Raw genomic sequence first — 26735 nt, 5'->3', positions numbered from 1 at the left:
TGAATTATCAGGGGAGTCACTTTAAAAATTAAATAAGTGTCTAACTACTGCACTGTATACCTGGAACTAATGTAAAATAATATTAAATGTTAACTAGAATTGAAAAATAAAATGAGTTTTTATGCTGTCAGAATAAAAAAGAAGATGAAAAGAAAACACACAGATATTGCGAATCACATAGCTGAGAAGAGAATTGTACCTAGAATATAGAAAGAAATTCTACAGTTCCTTAAATAGACAAATCCCAATGAAAAATGGACAAATGATCTGAACGGACTTTTTTAAAATGAAGTATACAAATAACTAACAAACACATAAAAAGATACTTAGCATCATTAGGTATAAGCAAAATGCAAATCAAAATCACATTAAGGTATGACTTCGCACCTATTAAGATACACCCACCAGGGTAGCCATAATGAAAAGATAATAACAAGTATCAGAAAAAATATAGAGGAATCAGAATCCTTATACACTTCTGATGTGAATGTAAAATGGTTCAGCCACTGTGGAAAACAGTCTGAAAATTTCCTCAAAAACTTAAACATAGTTACTATTTGACCCAGCAATTTCACTTGTAAGTTTACACCCAAGAGACATGAAAACATATTTCTACACAAAAACTAGTACGTGAATGTTCATGGCAGCATTATTCATGAGAGACAAAAATGAATACAACCTAAATGTTCATCAAATGATGAATGAATAAAATGCAATATACTTGTACAATATAATATTCATCAGCCATAAAAAGGAATGAAGTGCTGGTACATGCTATAACACAAACTCACACCGAAAACATGAAGCAAGGTAAAAGCCACACGGAAATACCATAGGGTTCTATTCATATGACACACCTAGAATAGGCAAGTTCATAGAGACAGGAAGTAGACTAATGGCTGCCTGGGGTCAAGGAATGTGGTTTGTGGGTGGTAGCTGAAGAATATGGGGTTTCTTTTGGGGATGATGAAAAAATGTTCTAAAATTGTTTGCAGTGATTGTTGCACAACTCTGTGATTATACTAAAAAACTAATTCACTTTAAATGCATAAATGTTATGGTATGTGACTCTCATCTCAATAAAGCTGTTACCAACAAAAAAAGGAGATACATTTCCTACAGCCAATCCCACCCTGATATGAGTGCACAAGACGGAAGCTAAACATTTTCGGTCACTTCAATCCAGTCACTTCAGAACACATCATTTTTGTTCTATTAACGTGGATGTTTCAAGGATTTTTAATCATTGGATTTCATTTAAATACGTTCATTTTTACTTATTTTTTATCTCCCTTTTATGTTTTACTTTTTAAAATGTGAATTAGAACATTTCAGTTCGTGAAGATTATCTCTGCCCTGAGCAGAGAAGGAAGGAGAAAATAATGTGACCACAGGGCCCTTCAGTCTCTTACCTGGTGTTTCAGCTCAGGAAGTTCAACACTAGATCTTTCATCTCACTGCCTGTTCCAAAAAGAAGACTATTTTTCTATATTTACTAGACTATGATGAAGCCTAGTACCTGAGAGACAGGGGCCAAACTGTGCTTCCTTAGGTCTCTCCACCCAGGATAACATTAAGCCTAGTCCCAGTAACAGTCTAGGAGAATTTCCGAAAAAGTTCTGTTGTCTTAAGCCTGAATTTCCCCCTTGCTACATGAGAAAACACTGAAATTTCACATCTGTGACCCACTCAATTCCACTGCCTGCACTTGTCCTCAGGGGAGCCCACGGTGCTGAGAAGGGCGAAGGAAGGCCCGGCTTCCCAGTGAATGCTTACACACCACCAGCCTCCCTGTAACAAGGCCTGGAGCAGGCCCCGCAAAGCAACCTTAGTTAAATTAATGGGGTCCCATTTACCTCACCTGCCCTTGGTTTGAACCTAATTTGACTGACCAGTGTCTCAGAAAGGCAGATCCCAGAGGGACTCTTTCGGGGTTTTTTTTTTCGTTTGGGGGAGGAAGGGTTACTTCCTGGTCTTCCCAATTCCACTCCCTGAACATGAGTTAAACAAGGGGAATTGCCTAGAACCAGGATTATATGACAGGTGGGTTTACCTTCTTTGAATTACCACCATGTAAAAGAAAACCAATAGCAGTTAACAACACAGGACTTGACTAAAAGTTAACAAAAATCCAGTACTCTTTTCAATCCCCTGAGTTTCTGAATACAAATAATTTTGTAGTATCAGAGCTCTCAACCCTGGCTGCACGAATCAAAGCGATTACGATTTGATTGGTCTTGGGTGAAACCTGACAACATTTTTAAACTTCTCCTTGTGGCCAACAGCTGAGGTTGAGAACCTCCAGGTTAAAGTCGACCCTTCACCAGGCACTCCCAGTAGCATCTCATTTAATCTTCACAACAACCCTGGGATGTAGGTATTATTAACATTATCTTACAAATAAGGAAACTGAGGAACAAAGGAGATAAAAAAAGATCCTTCAAGCTTCGAATCTAGGCCCAATTCTTTTAAAGAAAGCAAAGCACTTAACAGCTCCCCTCAGCCGAGTTCCAGTAGGAGCATTTCGGTACCTTACCCACTCTACTTACCCACGAGGAGCAGCCATCAGCCAGGGCCTGCTCAAGTCCCCTATGCAGATTGATCAGCTCACAGATGCATAGCCACAACATCAGTACTTCCACCCCAATAACATCCCCACCAGCCGTCCCTCCCATTCCACTTTTCCTGACAATTCCATCACTGGGAATCCTGTCCCAACCGATAAAACTGCCCCCAGATCATTTCTACGAACAGAAAACACCAACCACTTGGTCCCGGGGACAAATCTCCTCTCCAGCTGATACCCTCTTAGATTTCCTCCAACCTCCTTTGTTATCAAGCAATAGTATCACTTGGCTGACAAAGATCCAGTCACTCTCTTTCAGCTGGTCTGGAGGAGTTCATGGGGAAGTGGTTAGCTGTATTGTAGTGCAACTTAGAGCTCATGAGGATGTGGTTAGCTTTACTGTATCTCAGCTCAGACAAGCTGACACTATCGACCAATCTTATTCAAAGGGTTGCATATGACACCAAGTGCACCTTGCCCCCAGCAGTTACTGAATTATTCCTGACTCAATGGACTTTCTAAAATGTACTGTCCCCATGATGGAGCATTCTGTCTATTGCTGGAGTAATATGTGCTTCCCATTCCACCAGTGCTGAATTGTTGACGTTTGCTCTGGAATTTAACATTCATTGGTCTATAGGGACCTTGAAGCTTGAACATTAATTTTCTTCTGTCTTTGAAATACAGAGCTCTTTGGCACTTTTCTTTTTCAATCATGAAGCGAAGGAATGTAGGGAGAATTACCAGGCAGCCCAGTCACTTCTCCCATCTTCACTCAGATCCCTAGTAAATCACCTACTGTTCTGTAAGGCAGAGTGTTCAAAACCACAGACTTTGGAGACTGGAAAATTGGGACAGTGCTTTTCTTTGACTTCTGTATGTGTCACCAACATAGATTTGGGAATCTCTGACTAGACCTTCAGTATTACACACCCCACTCTGTGCTCATGATTGCAATAGCCTAATCAAGGTGTAAAAAACCAGATAGAATAGGAATCTTTGTTAGGGAGCTCTGAACTCTGTCAAAAAAAATGGTACCAAGATATTAAATTGAAGGTGGAAACTGGAGATCACAACATTTCCCATTAATCACTTTTCCAAAGAGCCTTTCAGCTCTACTCTACCTGCCTTAAGAGTATTTCCCCATGTGCCTCCCAGCCACATTCAGACCAAAAGCAAACAGCAGTCGGCCTCATGCGTCACAAACCTAAGCCACAAGGAAGCTGGTCACCCTATCTCATGTTCTAACAAGGTTACTAGAAAACTAAAATTAAAACCTGGTATCATTTACACACCAACCAAATACAAAGAAAGCCACAGAAACTTAAGCTCGAATCCTTGTATAGATTTCTGTTTAAAGGTTAAGATACAGGAAACATCAGTGAGAAAGCTTGAGATTAGTCATCAGACATCATAGTGAACATGATTGGAACACATCATTTCTCACCAAGTAAGTCTGATTTCTATTGGTAGCTGACTAGGTAGTTGCCCTGACTTTGTAGCCCTGTAGCTGTGTCTTCCTATTTAGTGGGGCCTGCAACTCTCCCGAGCAGAAACCTTGTACATTTTTCAAATATAGCCTATCTAACTGCTCCAGAAGTTATTTTGCCACCTGAAGTGTTCATCTACGAGATTTAGGGATGGGACCCAACCCTTGCCTATTTTCTCTGATAATTCCACAGTCACCTTGATGATCTCTGCTTAGTGAATGTGTATTTCGTGCCAGGCCCTGGGGAAGGTACTTGGCTTATGTTACCTCTAATGTGCACAAGTCTGAAAGGTAGGTAACAGTCTCCAACCCCCATTTAAAATTGAGGAACTGAGGCCCAGAGAAGTCAAAGATCTAGCTCAAGGTCACGAAGTTGGTAGATTACAGGGCCAGCATTTGAACACAGGTATGCTGACTCGAGATCTTTGCCACTGTGTACACAGCTCCTGGTTTACAGGGATGTCGTAGTCACAGCTCCTTCCCTGAACACCATGGCCGCACCCTTTCTCTGATCATTTGGCCTTGAGTAGCTTTACTGCCACCAACCAAAAGAGGCCTTAATATACAACCAACCCTGTTTTACAACAGTTTTTAAAAAGTTCTGGAGAATTTATGCCAAAACTAAAATTATTACTTTGGGCAAGCTCTCTACTGTTCAGGTAGGCAGTGTTAAATGAGCTCTACTTTTCATGTCCTCCAAGACACAGTCATATAAAGTCACATAAAGGCACATAAAGTCATATAAAGGCAGTGTTAAATGAGCTCTACTTTTCATGCCCTCCAAGACACAGTCATATAAAGTCACTCAGATATGTCTGTCCAAATGCAGGGCTCTCCATTTCAGAAGCTTCCTGGGCTCAGTGGGCTCTTCCGAGCTTGAGGAAGACACCTGGTGGTTGCTCCTCTTAGCATTTTCTAATTTTAACTTATGTCTGCAGTGCTGCGTGGAGGTGCCCTAGGGTCACAAGGAAGTTTCTCTGAAAGAAGTTTTTCAGTAAGTAGATGAAGTGAGAATGGTAGAATTCAAATATTACCAGATGGGGAGGGGTGAAGGGGTAGAGGGATTGAGCAAAAAGGAAAAAGGATTCATGGGTGCGGACAACAGTGCATGGATTGTGGGGGGTGGGGGTGGGGGATATAAGGGGACTAAATGGTAGTGGAAGAAATACAATGAAGATTAAATTAAAAGAAAACAAATGTTACCTCACTGAAATCAGTCTGGGCAAAGATCAGCAATGGAGGCCACATCACAAACAGACACTGGTCACAACATGCCTGCTAATGAAAGAATGCAGTACTACTTCTACACCGTTTTTGTTGAAAAGAATCGTACCCGAATCAGGTCCAACCTCTGATTCTAAGAGGGTGGATCTCACAACGTAAGAGACAGTCTCTCTGCAATGATTTTATAGAGGATGGCGGATCATTCCCTATAGGACATTTTTTACATCCATCATTGATAAAAGCTCACTTAGTCGAGACTTTTCTACAGGGGTTTAAGTTCAAGTGGTTGGTCCATAGCTTTCTGCTGGTAATTTATTTGATTCAAGGAGAGATGTAGAAGGTGCAAAGACTATCTATAGTCAGATACCAAATGCTTCAGGTTGTGTATGAGATTTGAACTTTCTCATTTCAACATTTTTAAAAATATTTTTATTTATTTATTTTTAGAGAGAGGGGAGGGAAGGAGAAAGAGTGGGAGAGAAACATCAATGTGTGGTTCCCTCTCCTGTGTCCTCTACGGGGGACCTGGCCTACAACTCAGTCATGTGCCCTGACTGGGAATCGAACCAGTGACCCTTTGCTTCACAGACCCATGCTCAATCCACTGAGCTACACCAGCCAGGGCTCATTTCAACATTTTGTAATAGAAAAGTTTCAAACGCAAACGGAAGTGGAATCATGTATATGACCCTCATGTACCATCACCCTCATGTACCAGCGTCCACGATTATCAGCTCACGCCCAGTCCTGTTTCGTCTATGTTCCACCTGCACACACGACCCCCTTCCCTCAGAGCATCTGCGTTGGCTGTTTAGGGAGGAAAACGTGGTGGTCTCGTCTGGAAGCAGCTCTCTGGTCAACTTCGCCGGAAGCAAAGTAAAAACGACTGATAGACTAGAAAAAATAAAAGCAACACATAACAGAGACAAGGTTGATGTATTTAATGTGTATAAGCTTCTTAAAATAGAAGATAAAAGAGTAAATAATTCTTTAAAGGACACAAATGGACAAGAAGTATAAACAGTTCATAGGAAAGAAATGCAAATGGACCTAAAACATATGAAAATAAATCACTTTATGTCACTATAAATAAGAAAAATATAAATTAAAAATTATTTCTTACCTGCCAGATTAACAAAACCCAAACTACACATCCTGTTGAAGAGGCTGTGAGGAAATAATTATTCTCGCACATTCCTGCTGGGAATGAAAAGTGATACAATCTCATGGATGCAAATGTGGCAATATTAGCAAAATTATGCTTACCCGTTGTCTTAGGAATCTGACTTCTAAGAATATATACTCTGGAAAAATTATCCAAAAATTTATATATAAGGTTATCTATTGTAGCACTAGCTATTGTTTAAAAAAAGGAAGCAAACAGAAGATCGATAATTAGAATGATAGAATATTTCAACAACCAAGAGATAATAAAACAAAAATTAACTGTCTGGAATCAAGAAGATATACAAATTCAAAATCAAAGAAGTTAGATTTTAAAAACCTGCAACACTGAGTTCAAATTCAAAATATTAGCAGAAACCCATGATGTATTTTCTCCTACATATTTATCAGTCTGTCCACTGAAATGGCCCAGAAACAATGACCAACTCTTAAGCAATAGGCAGCCCTAAAGCCAGCTTGTGATCTTTAAATGTCATTTTTCACAAAAGGAACTAAGTCTAGTTGGAGAAATTGCTGATTCTAGGTCTGGCACAGGAAATGGATAACATGTGCCTAGACCATTTATCATACCAGGCAGCAAGGAAGTTACACCACCAGGGTTCTATCAAAGGATTCAGAAGCCAAGAGGAAGACACTCTCACTAGCAAAGGACAGAAAAATTTGAGAACTAATAAGAATAATGACTGCTCCTGGCTGGTGTAGCTCAGCAGATTGAGCACGGGCCTGCAAACCAGATGACTGCGGTTTGATTCCCAGTCAGGGCACATGCCTGGGTTGCAGGCCAGATCCCAGCAGGGGACGCACGAGAGGCAACCATACATTGATATTTCCCTCCCTCTCTCCTTCCTTTCCCCTCTAAAGATAAATAAATAAAATTTTTTTAAAAAAGAATAATGACTGCAGTGAATTGAAACATATCAAATATGTTTAAAAATCCATGAGGTCATAATTATACTCAACAACAAAAATTTATTCATCACCTTTGGAGGATACTAGGGGATAGAGTCAGTATTCTGAAAACATGTGAAAACAAGGCAAGAATCAAGGATTTAACCTGCCTTTGCTATACAAACTCTATCTCAGAGTAACCAAATCGGGTTTTTTAAAGATTTTATTTATTTATTTATTTATTTATTTATTTATTTATTTATTTATTTATAGAGAGGGAAGAGAGAGAAACATCAATGTGTGGTTGCCTCTCACATGGCCCCCACTGGGGACATGGCCTGCAACCCAGGCATGCACCCTGACTCGGAATTGAACTAGCAACCCTTTGGTTTGCAGCCTGTGCTCAATCCACAGAGCTACGCCCACATAGTTTTTAGGGAAAACTTTCTCTTATAGAAATCTCCCAGCTAATAAATGAAGGAATGTTAGAATTAGAATGTTACCATTTTGAAACCCCTACTGAAATAATGGCTCTAGACCAAGGTGATTAACTACAACAAATAAACAGCTATTCATTCTGTGCAATACCACTTACAAAGAATTCTTGATTAAAAAAATGTGCCTGAATCAATCCCACCTCCAATTGTAGGGTGCAGGTCCACTACTTGACAGAAAATGCTGTCAGAATAACAGGATGCAGATACAACGATGGCTCAGAGTCGCAAAAAACAAAATGTGAGAAACTGCAAGACAAAGACTCTCTCATGTGTTCATTGAAAAAAAAGACAGAAGAAGCCTATTGATTAAAGGATATTTAAGAGAATGTTTGGAACTTATTTTAACTTGATTAAAACAAACCAATTCTTTAAAAAATAAAGAAGGAAAAAATGATACAATCAGAGAAATTCCAATGTTTCTTTTTTTTAAGGTATGATCATGGTTATGTGGTTTCTGTTTTCAAAGAGGACTTGCCATTTAGAGATACAAATAGAAATAATTATAAATGAAGTGGTTTGCTGTCTTGGATTTGCTTCCAAAAAATCCGTTTGGGCCGGGAGCAGCCTATGGCACAGGGAAGCGCAGCCGAAATGAGATTGGGCAGGTGCTGCTCACGCTAATCAGTGAAGGAATGTTAGCATGAGCATGTTACCATTTTCAAACCCCTGCTGAAATAATGGATCTAGACCAAGGTGATGAACTACAACAAATAGACAGTTATTCATTCTGTGCAATACCACTTACAAAGAATTCTTGATTTAAAAAATGTACCTGAATCAATCAAACCTCATGGCCAAAGCTTGGTGAGAGTATGTGAGGGTCATTGACAGGTTCTCTTCACTTTTATTTGTGTTTGAAATCTATTACACAATGTCAGCATGAGAAAAATTCAAGTCACACACACACACACACGCGCACATCCCAGCTTCCCCTACCTTCCTGCTCCTGAGAGGATCTGGGTCAGTGATGGTTGGATGGTGAGTCTTTGTTTCAACCAGCGATTTTCACCCTTTTTTATCTCATGGCACACATAAACCAATAACTGAAATTCTGCAGCACATCAATAAATACATTTCATTGTTTGCCAATCTGAAAGAAATAAAAGTTGTCGTTCAGATTCATTCACACCAGATGGCTATTGTTGTGTTGGCTATTGTCATTTTTTTAATTGGACAATCTCAGGGAAAAGAGGTCAGTGCCTCTAACCAAATAGTCAGGTACTGTGTGTATTAAAATGCTTGCAGCACATCAGTGTGCTGAGGTACATCAGTTGAAAATCACTGGTTTAAGCAATCAAGGCATTTACCTCTTTAAAATATTAGTGAGCATGTTTGATTTAGAAAGCTGCCCGAGAAGAGACTATTCGACCAGAACATCATGTGCCAAATCCTATTATTTCACCTTCTGGATTTGGCCTTTCAGAAAATTTAAATGAAGACTCCTGAATAGAAGGTAGATTTGGAGGTCAAGGTACTCAAATATTCTAAGTGAAATGTAAGAACTCTCCTTTGCCAGCATCTAAATAACGTAACGCCTGAGCTGAGATTTGTGGCCACCTAGGCACTGAATGAAACAAAAACACACGTGCAGACACAAGAGCCTGTGACCGAGGAGAAAGGGGGGCTCTGGAGGGAAAGGACCCTAGTGTCTGCTTGAGCAGAAGCCTCAGGAATTTACAGGTACTGTGGGCAGGGCTTTGGCCTTTCACATCTTGATTATCAACAAGGTTCTAAATTTCTGATGACCAGCAAAATCTGAGCTGACGGTGGGACTATAAGCAATTATACTAATTGCCATTTGTGAATTCTCATTCCAAACCATGTAGTAAGCATTTTACATTAATTACCTCACTGAATCTTCACAACCCTTCCCTTCCCCCATGAGAGAGGCATTAACACTGCAATTTTACAGAAAAGAAAAAGGAGGTTCAGAGAGGTCAAGCAATTTTCTCAGGGCTACATAGCCGGTAGATGACTTAGTTTGCCCACTAACTAGGGAAGTCCGCCTGCAAAACCTTTTCTCCACTGTCTCGGGCAGTGGGCCACTGGGCAGCAGTTCATGGACACCAGGAGCCAGTGTTATTGCAGGGGTCGTACACAGAGTATTTCCTGAGTGAAAATCCTAACCCCTGAAATAAAGGCAATGGCACTATCTGGGGAAGGATGAAAACCTTGTTACTGAAGGCAAGTGAGTTCAGAAGGCAATTCCTGCTTCACTCAGTTCTGTGGCAGCAAATCCGGGGCAACGACGTTCAGAAAGCCCAGCAGGTGCTGGTGGGTAATTCATAAGGAGGGAGAGTATTACACAGACCCTTTTTTCCCATCACTTTACATCACTCTTATTTTTTAATACTTCACTTTTTATTGTATTTTTCCCATCACCATTTAGCCCCCATTATACCCTCTTCCACCTCCACCCACCCCCCTCCGCCAACAATCACAACGCTGTTGTCTGTGTCCATGAGTTCTTTTCCTTTCTTGCTCAATTCCTCTCCGAAATCCTACCCCGTCATGCTCAGAGCTATCAGCCTTACATCACTTTGAAATACATTGAGAATATTTTTAGAGACAAATGCAGCCTCTTTTCCCCTGTGGCAAGTAATGTAAGAAAAGCTCATTTATTTAGCATCCTATTGATTAGAAAGTAGTGATCCAATCCAATGAGAATTGATGACTGTAAAGATGACCTGAGGGCACTGAGATATCTTAAAGAGGCTTATGACTCATCAAAACGCAATTATATTCCAGAGAGGCAGAGTGTTAAATACGTCTTATTGAATTAAATTTATCTGGCAACTGCTCAGCTGCATAGGGTTATAAGAAATCTAGAGTATTTGATTAACCAAAATAATACATTCTCTACCAGGCTGGCTTTTCTGCCATTGAATCCTGATAAATAGGACCTCTGCCGCACATATATATTTATTCCATCCCATGAAGGTTTTGGAGAAGACAAGCTTAAAACTAAACTGAAAAGAACGTGATCGAAAATGATGTGGAGACAGCCCTTTCAAAGTAGGTCATTTCTAGGGAGAAATTTAACACTACAGCGTGGGAACCCACAGTGATTACCCAATACATTGGGAAGGCTTCCTAAACCTAAAGGAAATAATATAGGTAAAACCCTGCATATGCCCAATAATTGTTTAAAACTCCTAAGTGGCAGCTATTGTTACTATTATCCTATTATAATTACTGGCAGCATGAGCCTTGCCTTGCAGGTCTTTGTAATAGAATCATATTGGTGGAAACTGGCTTGTGTTGTTTTCTATTTTGTCTTTATGAGTGGGTGTGGGTCTTTGGTCTTAGTTTAAGATTCACGTGAACATAGCGCGATCTAATAATCACCACGCTATTCCCTGTTTTATGAATGAAGAGCAAATACAAGAAAAAAGACTATTTCTAAAATAGAAAATGTGGCTGAGCACTGTTGTCAAGTGAAATTTCTCAGCTGATATAAGGAAGCAAAGAATACAGATATTCTCATTGTCTCTCCATCCCGGGGTCCCCCAGAGAAGCAGAACCAGTAGAATGTGGATCTATATGAAAAGAGACGTCTTTTAAGGAATTGGCTTATGCAATCATGGAGGCGTGCCAGTCCAAAATCTGCAGGGTGGACCAGCAGACTGAAGAACCAGGAAAATACAATGTTGCAGTTCAAGTCCAAGGCCACCTGCTGACAGAATTTATTTTCCCTCAGGGGAGATCAAAAACTTTTGTTCTATGCAGGCCTTCAAGTCACTGGATGAGGCCCACCCACATTAGGGAGGGCAATCTGCTTTACACAATTTAAATGTTAGTGTGTCTAAAAACAGCCTTACAGAAATAATCCAGAACAATGTTTGAGCACATATCTGGGCTCCATGGCCCAGCCAAGTTGACAAATAAAATTAACCATCACAATCTCTCTCCCTCTCCCTCCATCTTTCTCTCTCTCTCTCTCTCTCTCTCTCTCTCTCTCTCTCTCTCACACACACACACACACACACACAGGAGCAAGATTCATCACAAAATGAAGGAAAAAGGTCTCTAGGTGATGCCAAACACAAGGGTTATTGTGCAACCCTCCGAAGGGGCCACATGCCTGATGAGAGTATCACTGAATCGATTCCAAGATATGATCATATTTCTTCTTCTTCAATGAGGAGAATAACCCATGGGTTCAGGAAACTTAGTTATCTAAGACTCCATATTAAAAACCTCTGAGGTAAACACCATCACATTCCTATTTCACAGATGAAGAAACTCATTTCAGTTAAGCGACTTGCCCTGGCACACATCAGCTAGTAGACAGAAGAATCTGAATTTGATCACAGTTCCTCAGAGTCCATATCACTTGTGATTTCCCTTCACGCTGCCCTGGAAATAAGGGGGAAAATATCGGAAAAATGCCTATACCAGAAGAAACCTGTGATGGTAAGTATGTAGTATTACATGCTGTTGCATGATATAATCTCTAGTTAGGGGAATCATGAGGAAAGGTACTCATGCAAATATGAATTGACTGCAAACCATACCTCCACTTCTAAAGAAATTTTGGTAGTGCCTTCTGTCACAATCTGCCACACCCTCTTAACAATCATCACTTGTCAGGGATTTTTACTGAGACCCTGGCAGGGCTCTTGCCCAGGCAGATGACCTGGTCTCTTATCTCTGCCAACCCCCAGCTGTGACTAACGGTTGCTTGTAGCTTGTGGCAGAGCTGTTCCAAAGAGCCACTGAGAGGCAAGGAGCCAACAGCCAGGCTACTTTTTGATCTGTAACTGGCCCCTTCTGGCACCCTGGGTGACCTACACCAGCACTTCCCTTGGGAAACCATGTCTTTGGCTCTTGCTCAGAACCACCCTTATGTATGGCTTGGTGTCCTGGGGAGGAAACACTGAACAGGAAAAACATAAGACAGGGATTATAATAGAATCACCTGTGCTGTTTGCTGTCCAAGTTTGTGTCGGTATTTGGGCTGCAAGAGCAGCCTATCTCTTTCCTTTCCCTGTGCCCCCCAGACAACCTCAGTCCTGATTCTGTCCAGTGCCTAATCTCCAAGTGGGACAAAGAGGCTGCGGCATGCCAGATGCAGACACAAAAATCACAAACCGGCCCGTGGGGTATGACCCAAGAGGCTCGTCCAGGGCAAGCCCGATCCGGCACGGCCATCTTCTGTCTTCACACAGGAGCCTCTGTCTTCCCCTCTGAGGTGCCTCTTGCTGCAAACAGTGGCCCACTGTTTGCACATTAGTCAAACCTCTGAAAATCAAGGCTAATCTGAAAAATAATGCAAAGGCAGTCAGTCCTCAGCCAAGGCAGCTGTGTGCTAGTGGTAAATGATTGCTGACGAGAGGTCATCTTGGTTGTCCAATGCAAAGATAATGACCAGAAACCAGAAAAGTGGTCTTCCTAATTCAAAAAGCACACTGCTAGCAATAGGGCAGTGTCCAGAAGAGGATGCCTAATAGAATAGTCCTGCACTGGGAAGAAGATAATAATACTGGGGTAGCCAAGAAGTCCACTTAGCTTCTTCCATAAAATAAAAGATACATTTTGTCATTTTCACCAATAACTTTATTGATTTGGATATTTTGAGTATGTCAGCTATCTCCCACGTGTTATAACATTAATTGTTCTCAATCAAAGTCTCGGTTTGATCACTGTCGACTTCAACTGGTCTACTGGACCGTGGAGCATTGTCTAGAGAGAAATCTCTAGCATGAAACTTCACCAACCCCTTTTGACACATTTGATCAGTCACAGCACCTTCTCCATACAATTAAGTCTTTTTTCGTGTTTCAGTTGTGTTTTTACCTTTCTTGAAATAATAAAGCATAACATGCCAAAAAATGTCATGTATATCTTCCATCTTCAATATTAAAATTCAGAAAACACAGAAAAATTCACCAATTTTGACAAGTTTTTTTAAATGCATGCGGATACGACAGCTGTCACAACACAATCTAACAAAATGGTTTATAATGAAGTTAAAGACAACTAAGCACTACTAGAGCCATTTTACAGGAAAAACCAAATGAACTTTTTGGCCAACCCAATGTATTGACTCATTCGGATCCTAAAATGGCACTATGAGATATATACATAATACCACTATTGCTATTTTCTAGATAAGGAAATAAGTAAATTTGCACAAAGCAGAACTAGTAAAGTGGTTCTACTAGAATTCAAAACTACAAAGTTTGACTCCCAAGTCTAAAAACTTAACCACTCTACTAGACTGCATTCTAACTTTATAATTTCTTAATGCTTATGAGACTTATATGGGCCATTAAAATTTGTCATTTTTTATTCTCTCATGATATTTTTCATAATATCATGTACATTATACTAGAGACAATAATAAAATTGTATACTTGCTAAATAAGTAGTCTTCCCCCTTAGCCACAGGGCAGAGGTTCCAAACCTGCAGTGGACACTTAAAACTGCAGGTATACTGAACCCTGTAGATACTGTGTTCTTTTCCTACACACACATACCTAAAATAAAGAATAAATTAGACACATTAGGAGATTAACTATAACTAATAATAAAATAGAATAATGATAATACACTGTAATAAAAGTTATGTAAATGTTCTCTCTTAAAATATCTTCCTGTACTGTACTCACCTTTTCACTTAAAGGAAGCCCTTGACAGCTTCTCTTTGGTGTCTCCAGATTGCCAGCATCACTGCTTTTGCACTTTGGGACCATCGTTAAGTAAAAGGAGGATAACCCGAGCACAAGCACCTCACTATCGCAACAGTCCGCCTGCTAACCGAGAGGGCTGCTACATGACTACCATGCAGGGAGCCCTACAGAGCATGGATACCCTGGCCAAAGGGGTGATTCACATCCCAGGCAGAATGGAGTGGGACACCACGTGATTCATCATGCTCCTCAGAAGAGTGCACAATTTGAAATTTATGAATTGTTTATTTCTGGAATTTTCCATCTAGTATATTTTCAGACTGCAGTTGGCCATAAGCAACCAAAACTATGGAAAGCAAAACTGTGGATAAAGGGGAACTGCTGTATTTTATCATTTCAATACTGCTTTTCAGCAGATAAGATCTTGGCCATGTCTTACCTCCACAATTCCCCATAAATGTGACTTTTGCTGAGATGCCCAAGTTTTAACCCAAAATGGTTATTTAAAATATGATATCGCATTGCTCATTCCCATACATAGTATGTTGTTTCTTCTTTCAGGTCATATTAAGTTTTAGCTTCTTTCAAAAGTGATTTTTTTTTTCAGAAATTAAAACCTTAAATTGAGCTCTAGTTTATTTTAACATGTCAAATTTGGATTTTCTGGTTTTTATTTTTTGTAAAGAATATCTTTACAAAAAATATCCTTTAGAAAGGATATTCCTAAACTCGTATACCATGGAGATAATTTCATTCAGCATCTGCCAATAGGTGAGCAATATGTTTCAAGGGGAATAGAAATTTTACAGAGTTTTTAAAAATGTCATCCCAATGCCTTAAACAGTCCTTGTGGTGTCATGGCTGTGCTATCGCCTAACTCTTCACTTAACTGTGTGACATCATAACCTCTTAAAGGTTTTCTTGTATGTAAGTCTAGGTATCAAATGGTCTTGTTGACTTTGACTCTATGATTCCAAGATGTCCTCTCTCCCAGCCACCCCGACTCAGTGTGCTGTCTGCCCCCACCGCAGGCTGGCACTTGGACCCGACTCAGGATCTTGCCAGATTTTTGCATCCTTCTTGCATCTATTATCTCCAGGACATCTGAACAGAGCTATGTGCCAATTATGCACTACTCAAGTAATTGCACAAGTCTGAGGCTGCCTCCATTAAAATGATGTTTGGGCTGAAGAAAACTCAATTTGGAAAAGAAAAAAGATACCCAAGTTTGCCAGAGAATTTTCTTAATGCTTTTAATAATCTGGAGTTGGTGGGGCTGCGGCCTCTCCCCAGCCGGGGGAATGTCTCTTCCGCATTCCTCCTGCCTTAGGACGCTCTTGTGTCACCGCGCTCCCACCTGTCTGTCTCCGTTGTCACCACATGTTGTAAAGCAAACTGAGGGCGAGCTTAGTAAACCAGGAGGTGCTGAATGAATAAAACAGGAATTACATACCACTCACCGTTGACTGCAGTTATTTTTTGTCTAAGTATGATTAAGACATTTACTCTTCACAATAAGCCTATGACATAGGCAGATACTCATGACATAAAAATTTTATTTATCTTTATGTTGCAGATGAGAAAATGAAGACAGAGAAAGATGAGTTGGTCTTACTTCAGAGTCCACATTCCTTACCACTACATTGCTCACGACAGCAATAGGGTGATAGTTTACACGTAATGAGTACCTGCAATGCACTGGACATATTATAAATGTAATATGAAGAAGGAATTTGCTCATGAAATTAAAAAATTAGCCTCTAAGATAGCTATATTTTAAGGAAGGGGTGAAATTCATCTCAGAGAGACATGGTACTTTCATTTATTTCAGTGGCTTTTCAACTCTAGCTACATATTGAAACCACCTAAAAATGATTTTTTTGAAACGTTAATATCTAAAACTTACCCCAGACCTGGGGTTGTGTCTCAGACATCAGTAAGCTTTGCAGGTGACTCTGATGCCCAGCAGGCTGAGAACCACTGGTTTACTTTGATCAACATGCTTAGTACCATTTTTGGCGTAGACATGATTTGAAAGAAAAAAAAGTGTCAGAAAAGAAAAATAAACATTCTGCATAATAAAGTTGGCAGAATTTGGAAATTTTTTCAAATAGGAAGAAGAGCTGGGGCTAGGGAGCTAGCTAGAACCGGGAGAAAATATCTGGAAAGTGGTATAGACAGTCCAGGAGAAGAGATTGAAGACCCGACAACAGGACACCAGGCAAGACCCTGCAGGGGAAAGACAGTGTAGTAGATGATAGATTACAAACACAAACGCACTACTTCACTCGTCTCCGTGTGCACGCCCTTGGCAAAATGGCTTTGCAGCTCCTCTGTTCCATGGGAGGATCCTTTTACCTCCTCTTGCATTTGAGTTAACCCTGTCACTTTCACCAACAGAACGTAGTGGAAGTGATCGAGCGCCAGTTCTAAGCCTAGGTCTCAGAGGCCCTGCATACTGCCACTCGTTGGCCGTGTGAACAAGCTCGTGCTAATCTCCTGTGAGATGAAAGAACACACAAAATAGAGCTTATGCTTCCTAGCAAGCCCGCAGACATGGGAGAGTTCAGCCAAGATCAGCAAACTGACCCACAGTTAACTGAGGATCCATGTGAGAGTCCAGCTGAAACCAGAAGAACTGCATAGCTGATCCTCAATTGTTAATGAACAGAATTGTGACCACTAAATTGGAGATGATTTGTTAGGCAGCAATAGCTAACTGATACAAATGACTCGTGAGGTGGCCTGTGGAATGACTGAGACACATTAGAAGGGTAACACCAAACACTCAGTTCTAGGTTGTTGTCTGGTCCATGCCTTAAACCCTCTTGAACCACCCCAACTAGGCCCACATCTCCAAGAAATCAACCACCTTGGTCAATGATATTTTCCCTAGTGAAAAAAAGGGCTGGGGGACAGTGAGGGCAGTCATAGCAAGAGAGATGAAGAAGGGATTTGAACCCTGGCCAGTATGACTCAGTTCGTTGGAACATCATCCCATTAACTGAAATGTTGCAAGTTCGACTCCTGCTCAGGGCACATGCTTCCGTTACAGGTTCGGTTGCCCGGTCAGGGTGGGGCACATGTGAGGCAACTGATCCATGTTTCTCTCTCACACAGATGTTTCTCTCCCTCTCTCTCCCTTCCCCTCTCTAAAATTAATAACTATGTCCTCCGTGGGGATTAAGAAAAAAACAAAGAGAAAACTTGAAAATTCTGCAGAGGCAAGAAATCAGAGTGAGAGATTATCAGGAAGAAAAAGATTCCCCCACAAAATTTAGAGAGCTGTGAAGGAGGGGAGAGATCTGGATGGGTCCATCAGGAATTGGAAAGAAAAGGTGATTCCATTAGGCTGGAAGGCTCAGGCAGACACCGCAGCAGAGCCTCGACGTGCTGGCATTATTTCATTTGTTCCTCACATCAGCCCGAACAGTGAGATATTATTTATTACCCTCATATTATAAATGAGAAACTATTCTAATCTAAAGGTTCAATATCCTTCCCAAGATGACTCAACAGGGAAGAGGTAGAACTGGATTTGTCTGACTCCAGCTGAGTAAATCTAATTAGGTGGCCAGAACTCCAAGTTCCCAGGCCTACTGGGCGGTGCCATTTCACTGAATCCTGTCCTTATTTGAAGGCTGAATAAAGTGACTGCAAGTCCCCAGATTCAAATCCTCCCATCCCATCCAAATGCCATCCCAACCAACCACCTGGGACTGTTCACCCCAGTGACCAGTCCCGTTGACTTCCCCACCCCCCACCCGTACACCTGTTCTCAGAGAGCCAGTGCCCTATCGTTCCTGTGGTCCCCCTGCCCTCCCCATCTGGTGGGAGGGGGCACTCAGATCAGGAGCTGAGATCAGCCCAGGATTGCTCCAGTGATCAAATTCCACCCCAAGATGTGGCGCCTCTCTCCCCAGAGCCTATACTTGGCTGGGAAGCTCAGAGCAAGCCTCACACACTCCAGCATGTTCCTCTGTGTGTGCCAAATGGGAAAATCGAGACATGATTTGTTAAAGCCAGAGGTCACGGGGGAGCCCAGTCCACAAGAACCCAGGGGAGCCAAATCCGTAGCCTCTCTCTCTCTGCCCATGCAGGGTCCACATCATCTGTGTACACTGGAAATTTCCTCCTTAAAAATTATGCTCCCTTGAGGCAAAAAAACAAACGGTACTACCTGATTTCTCTTTCAAATGCCAAAAGAATAGGCTTGATTTTACCTTCCCAGCTCTCCGGGGCATACAAGGAGGGCAATTAAGCTCATTATTTCCCCGTCTGCTTGGTTTGCAGGGCTCACAGATATACTGTCCAGTGGAAGGATCCAGAGCTGCAATTCCCTCTGGCCCTGGCAGAGAGTTTAATCCTTACAGCTTGAGCAGAGATTTGCCTTAGGAGATCAGGCAGGCCAGATAACAATTAACTGAATGCAAAGCACCTTCTCTTCATGCTAATTGCAAACCCAGTTTGGAGCCTCCCATTTGTGAGAAGCTTTTATCATAATTAATCGTGTGTTTTATGGAAGGGTGGTTACAGAGACAGCTTGGTTCAGGTCCCTGGGTTGGGAACATGCCCACGAGTCTCCCCCACGGTGACTCACAGATACATGCCTTACACCCATCTCCATGGAGGCCGTGACCTTCATCCATGAGTATCTGTCACCCGAGGGTGACCTCACCAACTGTCAAAGCTACCTCTTCTGGGGCCCCACAGCTTATGCATTTATCTCAGGGCTGGTCGGCTTACTCCGCCCATAACTGTTTCCCAGCTGTTGACTACCTTAAAAGGTCCCTTCAGGGCCTCTGCACGTCCCACACACTTCCTGTTGCCAACAGCTGAGTCTAAGCTTTTCATGGCTGCTTGCAAGATAATTAAAACCCAGGGCCTGGAGAGTCAAGTTTCTGAGGGCAATTATGGCCCCAATTACCAGCCACTCACCATGAAGAACCATCTGAGCTTCACTCACATCCAGTGAACTGTTAACCTGACTTTGAACTTTAAAAGTCTGGAAAATCACAGAGTGGGAGTGGGGGAAAAGGGGTCAGTGGACACACTGGAGGGATCCAGAAGGTTAGTGGCCTTGAGCTAGTTACCTAACCTGTCCTCATTTGTACAATAGAGATCCTACCGCCTGCCTCATGGGGTTGTTGTAGATAAAGTGCCTAAAACAAACTGCAGGTGCGAGCAACGCTTACCCCATGTTGCTGGGCCAGCTCTGCATCCTGCCCTCCGGAACTAAGGTCGGGCTTCAGGCCCAACTCCCTCTGTCAGTGGTTAGTTAGGAGAGCTAGTTCTATCACCTTTAGACCGACACTCCCCATCTGCATGGCAAGGACACACCCCACTATTTTCAGCCTTCCCACGTGGCATGAGGCTAAGCAGAATCCCTGAGGTGGAAGTACTTCCTAGTCAAAAGGTTAATTGTTCTCAGAGCCTCCAAGTGCTGGGTAAAGGGAGCAGCACAGGCGGGCTTTGGGAAGAAAGGCCTTTTGGGGGACTTGGCAGGAAGGAGCCCGGGAGAGCAGCAGGCACAGGGGAAAGGCAGGGCCTCCGCCTCCAGAGCAGCTACGCCAGCCAGTCAGCAGCATCTCTTCTTGAAAATAGCAGGAGGCTCCTGCATTTAAGCTGACTCCTATTGGGGCCCCTGGGTCTAAGGGAGCTAGGGTGTCTCTGGGGCTTGGAAGCCTGCCATATTTCCACGTGAAGGCCCATCCTTGGGCCGTCAATCCAACAGCAGGCCCTGACCAAGGCCTCTTCACAACCAGCTCCCTGGAGTCCTCTGGCTCTCTCCCCTCCCTCCAGCAGGAGCCCAGGAAGGACCCTGCCAAAGGCACAGCTGTCAGCTCGCCAAAAAACAACACAGTCCGTTGTCCTTTCAGTCATCTCTGTCAGTGATCCCAGAAGGCAGTGCAGCACAGCAGCCCAGAAAGGCCCAGCGAGGATCAAATGCCAGCGACAAGTTGAGTGCCTTGCAGAGCGTCACACAACTTGTCTTCTCCTGTAAAATGACAACAATAGTAGCACCAAATGAGATTTCTGTCAGAGCCCATGAGATAATGTGTATAGCAGTAAGTGCCTGGCAAATGATTACTATTATTTCACTGGGCGGGAGCAGATTCCTAGACAGCAAGCCCCAGAGCAGAGAGCACAGGAATAAGAATCAGAAAATCTGGATTTATACCAGTTCTGCTGCTCAGTAGCCGAGTGTCCTTAGACAAGTCACTTGACCCCCACACGGTGGGAAGGGCAACATCTCTCGCGGTGCAGTAGTAGTAACTCATGTGAAAGAAAGCACAGTGGTCAAAGGCTGCTGTAAGTCAGGCCTCATTTTACAGCCTCACAGAATGTGTGAGTGGCAAGCAACCTTGGAAATCATCTTCACAAGGTCATGTACATGCTTTATTTAATGTCACATCCCTCTCCCATTGACCCTGCTACATAATCAAAGCTTGGTGAATGTTTATTTTTGAATTAATAGTTTTAGCCCAACCCTCTCCAGTGTACACAGGAAACAATCCTGAAGCACAGTGGTGACGTTTGTGGAAGAGGAGAGGCTGGTCCCGGATCTCCAGTTTCTTGCCTCTGCTTCATTCTAGAAAACACCTTCGGTACCAGGAGCATCACCACAGCCCATTCATTCTCAGTGTCCCAGCTTGTGGCCTTCGGCACATGGGTCATTCAGTCCCAAACCTGACCCTCTGGGAAGGGTCTGACCCAAGGCTAGTCAGAGCCCTCCCCAAACCTGTCTTCAGAAAGCCCCAGATCAGCCTGCCAAGTTGAAAAGCGGTCATTCCACCTTGCCCGATGGGTTTGCTGCGGTCCTGGTGGGCAGCCATTCATTCTCAAGCACTAGGACTTGAAACGATAAGAAATATAGTTGCCTGCATAGAATTTGGAGAAGTAGGAAGAGGGGGCAGCTGGCAACAGAAAATGAAAAAACACCCATTTTGAAAGTCACTAAAGACCCTCAGATCAATGACAGATTTACAACTATGCCCTAAGGAAGATAAGCCATCCCCATGCACACAGGCCCCTACCCAGCCCCCATGTCTTTCTGCTCCCAACCATTTCAAGCCAGAAGCGTTCAAGCACCAAGAGTTAATAAACCAGGCACCTGGCCAAAATCATGGCAATACCTGCCAGGCCACACTGGCCAAACTCTGTCCTCCATGTTCACAGGGACTTCTAAAACACAGCTCTGCATGGTCAGTCATGACAAATTCAATCAAGATATGAAAATTGGACCACATATGTTTTATGTTGTTGCTACTTTAGAAAAACACTGTCCATTTTCAGAAGCTGAGAGGCAAGCTGAACCTGAAATGAGAATCTAATTGGTCATGGAAGCTACTCTGAGTGCAGTACTCTACTTTTCCTTTAGTAGAGGAAGCCCTGTCTTTCCCCACTGAACCCTCCCCAACACCCGTGCACACACACGGGCACTTGCAGGTACACGCAGAGACACCAGTGCTGACAACAGTGTTCCTTTGCTAAAAACCTCAAGTCCTTAGTGTGCCTACATTTTTCTCTAGCCACAAGAAAAGCAGGTAAGTAATACTAACTTCCTTATTTCCCCAGGGGTTAGACTGACAATTACTAATGGTTAGAGTCTCTTGCTGTGCTGTGGCTGTTTTCTAGGCAGTCACAAAGTTGGAATCCGCACCCTTACCCTGGTGTTATCTTGTTACCAGGGCCCCAGGTGACACTTAGGTCTGCCCACTCTTCTGCTTTTCTCTTGCTCTCTCTGTCATTTGCACTGCCGCCTGGCTGTCGAGGCTTTAGGACACATTGCTTTGTGAATTCTCCTTGTACAAAACTTTGAGCGCTGCCAGATATATGCACTCTGTAAGTCCAATGAGCACCTCAAATGGACTTCCTGAGGGGAGGGTTCCCCACTGTAGACCTCCTTCCCTCCGCATGGAGTCTGTTACTCAGTACACTGGGCTTGATGTTCTGGTGGCTTCTCCACTGGTCTTCTTATGGGGGGGTCTCATACCTTCCAGTGCCTGCCAGAGCAACTGTCCTGGGCGATGCCCCGAAGCAGCAGGTCTTCCTTTGCCACACCCCTGTTTGAAAATATCTAAGACTTCTTAAGCAAATCCAACCCTCTCAGCCTGCAAATCGCCGTATTCTACAGCTGCTCTCCGACTTATTTTCTGGTTTACTCACTCTCCAACTCTTAGAATAAATTAAGCACTTTACATTTAATCCTCATTATAATCCTTTGAGATGAATATAATCCTTGTATTTCAGATAAAGAAATTGAGGCTTACTGAGGCTAAGTAACTTGCCCTTAATAACCTGATGTATTTCATTTTCCATGGCTCCTGATGTTACCATAAACCTCCTGGCTTAAAACAACAGAAATGTATTCTCTTGCAGTTCTGGAGGCTAGAAATCTGAAATCAGCTGTCGACAAGGCCTACTCCCTTGGAAATCTACAGCTGCTGATGGTCCCAGGTGTCCCGGGCAGTCCTGGGCTGGCAGCTGCATCACTTCAATCTTTGCCTCTGTCTTCACCCATTTTTCTCCATACATTTCTTCTGTGTCCAAATAACTCTCTCTCTCTCTCTCACTCTCCATTCTCTTGAGGCACAGCTCATTGGATTTAGGGCCTACCATAAATCCAGGATGATTTCATCTCAGGATCCTTATCTAATCCCATCTACAAAGACCTTATTTCCAAATTAAGGTCACATTTTGAGGTGGACATGAATTTGGGGGTGGGCAGCACAATTCAACTTACTACACCCAACAAGTAAGAATTTGAAACTACGTCTATCTGATACTAAGCTTCACACATTTCACTTCACTTAACCACCCCTCAGAAAATCCTGGCCAAATTGGACTTCTCTCAAGTTTTCAACACAGATTTTTCTCTTTCCTGCCTCTCTGCCCTTCTTCTTGTTATTGCTCCTTACATAGACCAATCTTTCCCCTTTTCTCTCCTTCAACCAACCCTACCTGTTGAAATCTCAAGTGGCCTCTAAGATCCAGCTCAATGCCACTTCCTCCAAGGGGGCACCATGATTGCACCAGTCAAGCAAAAATTTTTTTCCCACCCAAGATCCAGCTGCCTTACTGCACATGTCTCTGCTGGCCCTTCTTATCTTCTACATCATATTCTAGGCTTTGTGCAGTTGTCATCATTTACCACAACAACCCACTTGCACCACTATTCACAACTACACCATAGGCTAGCTATATCATAACTATATCATGAGATTCTTAATGGCAAAACTGCCTTTTCCCACCATGCATTCTTCCGAGCACTTTGTACAAGCAGTGGCTCCACAAATCTGGCCAAGCGAATTCATAATCTCCTGTCTCTTTCCTTGTATTGAAAAGTTCATCATGAATTAGTAAGCCAAAATGTAGGGCGCTTAAGAACAAAATCTTTCCCCCATGCTCCCACTTCTTCAAAATGGAATTTTTTAAAATAGCCCAATTTACTTTTCCACACCAAATTCAATCATTTTAATAATAATTTTTTCTTCATTTGAGTTTTAGCTAATGGCAACAAATCCAGTCCCTTCCAGGTATGTCCCCCAGAGTCGGTTTTTTTCTTTTCTTTTTTCCTGTGTCCAAGGCCACCTTCTTTGGCTTTTCAGAACAAATTAACTACTCTCAAGGGCACCAAGGACCAGAACAATATTTCCCTTATCATTATGTACCCAATACCTGCTGGTGCGCGGATGCCCGATAACGTCTGAAGAACACATGAGTAGACGAAGGCTGCACTTGATAGAAGGGGTCAGCGCTCACCTGGGACAATAACGTACACCTTTGCAGGTCTCACACTATCCTCCCACACCCCCGTGAAACAGACTTCATTGTTATTACCATGTCACAGATGGGGAAACTGAGGCTAAAAGATAAGAAAGTTACTCCTGGTCACACATCCAGTAGGTGATGAAACCAGATTACAAACCGGGTCTGTGTGGCTCCAGAATTGTAGTTATTCACCAAACAGCCTCTCGGGTGGCAGTGCAACCTGCGCTGTCTGCCCTGATACAAGCTGAGGGAGCACGGTGCAGCAATCCTGAGTGCATCCTTAAGCTTAGGAGGCACGGGAGCTGTTGGCCATTGACTTTGAAGGTCAGAAATAAGTGAGGAGGAAGGTCAAATCTGAGAACAGAGAATATGGTAGACAAAGAATGGTATGTGGAGACTTCCGCCAAGATGGAGGCATAGGTGGAAACGCTGTACCTTCTCTCACAACCAAGTTTAGAGACAATTAAATATTAGCAACAGAAAATACAGCCAGAACACAGAAAATTGAACTTTTAGGAAGTCTGATAACAACAAATTCTTCAGCCTGACCGGTAAGAGGGGAGAAACCAGCAGCTGTCAGAGCCAGGTTGCACAGAAAAACTTGGTCAGACGGACTCGGGCACACGGAACCCAGGTGCAGGGTTGGACCTAGTAAGCGACTCAGCAAGCCATCGCGGGGAAACAACGAGGGAGCAGGGCTGCGGGTTGACTATGGTCGCACTTTCCTCTGCAGATAGACAAGCAAGGGAGTGGGCGGTGAGACTATGGGACTGGCGCCGCCATTTCCTGGCTCTGACCCCGCCTCCACATACAGCGTCATAACCCAGCGACCTGAGAGTCCAAGGCTCTGCTACTCATACTTAATAGGCAAGAACAGACCAAAAATGGCTCAAGAAGATCTCAAAGCCCCAGAGCCTATAAATCTAAGCGATGAAGAAATAGCAAAACTCTCAGACGCACAGTTTAAAACACTGGTCATCAGGATCCTCACAGAACTGGTTGATTATAGCCACAAATTGGACAAACATATGAAGGCGAAACTAATTGAAATGAATGGAATTGCACAGGAAACCAATAGCGATGAAAAGGAAACTGGGACTCAAATCAATGGAGTGGACCAGAAGAAAGCAAATAATGGCCAAACAAAAAAGAGTGAAGAAGCAAGAATTCAAAAAAATGAGGAGAGTCTTAGGAACCTCCAGGACATCTTTAAACACTCCAACATCCGAATTATAGGGGTACCAGAAGAGGGAAAGGAACAGCCACCAGTGGAAAACTTATTTGAACAAATAATAAAGGAGAATTTCCCCAATCTGGCAAAGGAAATAGACTTCCAGGAAATCCAGGAAGCTCAGAGAGTCCCAAAGAAGTTGGACCCAAGAAGAAACACACCAAGGCACATCATCATTACATTAGCCAAGATTAAAATGAAGGAGAGAATCCTAGAAGCAACAAGAGATAAGGGGACAGTCACCTACAAAGGAGTTCCTATCAGACTGTCAGCAGATTTCTCAAAAGAGACCTTACAGGCAAGAAGGGGCTGGAAAGAAGTATTCCAAGTCATGAAATCCAAAGACCTACAACCAAGGTTGATCTATCCAGCAAAACTTTCATTTAGAATGGAAGGACAGATAAAGTGCTTCTCAGATAAGATCAAATTCAAGGAGTTCATCATCACCAAGCCCTTATTATATGAAATGTTAAGGGGACTTATCTAAGAAAAAGAAGTTAAAAAAACATGAACAGTGAAAGGACAGCAAACTCACAGTTATTAACAACCACACCTAAAACAAAAGCAAACTAAAAGGACAGCTAGATCAGGAGCAGAAACATAGAAATGAAGATCTCAAGGAGGGTTAGCAACAGGGGAGTGGGAGGAGGAGAAGGGGGAGAAGGTACAGAAAATAAGTAGCATAGATGGTAGGTAGAAAATTGATGGGGGGGGCAAGAATAGTATGGGAAATATAGAATCTAAAGAACTTGAGACACATGGTCATAAACTAAAGGGGGGGTAATGGTGGGGACGGGGGTAGGGTGGAGGGGAATGAAGGGGGGAATAGAACAACTGTAATGGCATAATCAATAAAAAAAGAAATTAAAAAAAAAGAATGGGTACGTGTAGGGTGAATGTGGTATGCTTGATGTTCAATGTATGCGTGCCTTATTCATTATGTGTATGTGTGTGCTGTATGGAAGGTTGTGCTGTGCCTGTGTTTGCGTGTGTGTAGTGTGTATGGGAATACATGGCATTAAAAGGGCTGTGTCTGTGGGAAAGTTTTGTATACTGAATATGCAAATGACTTGGAGCTGCATCTGGACTCTAGTCCTGACTTGGATGCTTAACATCGGAATGAACTTGGACAAGTCATTTATCCTCTTTAATGTTTGCTGTAAAATCGCCCGCCAACCCCATGAGCCCATTGACAGAATCTATTCAAGGTGAAACACTATAAAGGCCCTGACAGATACAAGGCACT

At 42.7% G+C, this 26735-nt stretch overlaps 1 protein-coding gene across 3 annotated transcripts in view; it reads right to left on the bottom strand.

The window, feature by feature from the left end:
* The window catches only part of CDH17 (cadherin 17), a 79687-nt gene extending 73674 nt beyond the window's left edge, over window positions 1-6013 (bottom strand). Inside the window, exon 1 of one of the 3 annotated variants that reach the window (XM_037131151.2) lies at window positions 5995-6013. The gene's annotated coding sequence lies outside the window, so the exon portion shown is untranslated. Of the gene's footprint in view, window positions 1-2549; window positions 2731-2765; window positions 2924-5994 lie in introns of those variants that run through there. The other 2 variants (XM_053661238.1, XM_037131150.2) reach the window with 2 other exon arrangements.
* Between the last annotated feature and the right edge of the window lie 20722 nt (window positions 6014-26735).

Source organism: Artibeus jamaicensis, unplaced genomic scaffold (assembly GCF_021234435.1).
Source record: "Artibeus jamaicensis isolate MK-2021 breed Jamaican fruit bat unplaced genomic scaffold, CSHL_Jam_final scaffold_916, whole genome shotgun sequence".
NCBI classification, from domain to species: domain Eukaryota; kingdom Metazoa; phylum Chordata; class Mammalia; order Chiroptera; family Phyllostomidae; genus Artibeus; species Artibeus jamaicensis.
This window is presented reverse-complemented; position numbering and strand designations above follow the sequence as displayed.